This window comes from Sciurus vulgaris (genome assembly GCF_902686455.1).
Source record: "Sciurus vulgaris genome assembly, chromosome: 1".
In the NCBI taxonomy this organism is placed as follows: Eukaryota; Metazoa; Chordata; class Mammalia; order Rodentia; family Sciuridae; genus Sciurus; species Sciurus vulgaris.
In genome coordinates, this window is record NC_136461.1 from 37,643,960 (window position 1) to 37,645,718 (window position 1,759).

At 50.1% G+C, this 1,759-nt stretch overlaps 1 pseudogene across 1 annotated transcript; it reads right to left on the reverse strand.

Moving 5' to 3' along the window:
- Positions 1-208: 208 nt before the first annotated feature.
- LOC306664700 (small ribosomal subunit protein uS7m-like) lies at positions 209-1,473 on the reverse strand (annotated as a pseudogene). The gene is made up of 3 exons: positions 1,459-1,473; positions 988-1,296; positions 209-635 (listed from the first exon to the last, which is right to left on the reverse strand). The product of its transcript is annotated as a small ribosomal subunit protein uS7m-like (transcript).
- Positions 1,474-1,759: the final 286 nt, after the last annotated feature.

Genomic DNA, 1,759 nt, shown 5'->3' on the forward strand with positions numbered 1-1,759 from the left:
GAAGACTGGGCCCTGAGTTTCTCTGACAAAATCCCTAAGTTGACATGTTCCCTCTTTACAAAGAGATGGGGCAGGAACAATCAGTTCTAGCCCCAAAGAAAGAAGATCAATAGGCAAAAAAAAGTACTGCTTCATAAAGGAACTACATCCTTAACCATAGCTACTTTTCAACAGAACAGTGGCTCACAGGATTTTTTTGTCGCAGAGGTCCTGGGCTCTGCTGGAAACCTTTCCTCTCCCTCTACCACCAAAGGTAATGGGCCAGGGCTCGGTTGGCCTCGGCCATCTTGTGCATGTCATGCTTCCTCTTGATCACGGGGCCCTGGTTGTGAAAGGCTTGCTGCAGCTCGTGAGACAGCTTCTCTGGCATCAATGTCCGCCGGTGCTTATTCTTATGGCATTCAGTGATCATCCACTTCATGGCTAGGAAGCAGCGACATCAGCCAGCCCAAGCGGCACAGGGACCTGGTAGAAATGGCCACCCTTGAGGATGGGTACCAGCCCAATTTACAGGCTCACATTTTTTCAGTGCCTGATGCAAGATGCTATTAGGGGTTGCATTCCATGGTAGCCTGTTCCTCTCCAGAAGCAGCATGGTACTTCTCAAACTGCTTCCATTTCACAGATTCCAAAGTCTGGTTTGTTGGGGCTGTTGGAAGTGACAGAACGGGGGCAGGGCATCAGGGAGCCCGCGAGAGCCAAAGAGCAACCAGAGGCCGACAGATAAACCCTAATGGCCTCTCGCACCTGCCTGTCACTCAGCGGTATCCCTAGCCAACTCCAGAAGGACACAGGTCCCAGCAGGGTTTCCGGCCACCCGCAGGAAGACACGTCCACCCCCGAGCCTACCCCAGGGTACAAAAACGCAGCCCCAGAGCCCCAGCGAGACTTCCCCGGCCCTTTACCTTGGTGGATCAGTGAACCTCACCCGAGAGCTGATCCCAATAAATCTCTGTTTAGATTTATTGGGCCAGCATCCGATCTTACATAGTTCATGAGCGATCTGGTCAGTACTTTGTTTCCTCCTTTCATCGCCATGTTGGTGAATTTACTGATCACTGGGTCTGCAAACACAGAGCTTGTTTTCGTCGCCGGTGCAGCTTTGATGAGCTGAGTTTTCTTGAGCTCCTGCTTATATTTCTCCTCTTTGGTGATCCTCTTTGTCAGTTAGGGGATCCCTGAATTCAGGACCATAGACTCCAGCTCACCTGGGTTTGCCCTAGAAGTAGACAGCACGCAGCATGCCGGCGCCAAGCCCGAACAGCCCCACAGAGCCTTCACTGCGGGGGCAGCCAGCTAGGCCGGCAACGAGGACCTCACGAAGATTGTCCTCAGCGCACCTGAGCTAGTGACCCGAGTAGGAGTAAAGACGCCAGAGGGTCCTAAAACTGCACTTCATCCCATTGATCCGCGCATTACCCTGTCTCACCCCAAGGGTCAAAAGGAAGAAACACTCGCAGTTTCAACATCCATCGCAGTCTGTCGCCTAACATATTTTAAATTGAGAGTAATTGAAAACTTGTTCCCAGATTAGACAGCAAAGAACGTCCTATCTCACTTCCCCAATGCAACATTGTCCTGGAAGTACTAGCCAGTGCAAAATGACACACAGACTGGAAAGGGAGACCACCATCCCTATCCACGTATGACATGATTATCAAGGTAGAACATCCAGTGGACCTATAAAATATCTCTATGATATAATATCTTTTATGAGTCTAGCAAGGTTGAAAATTATAGGTGAATATTCAAAAGTCAA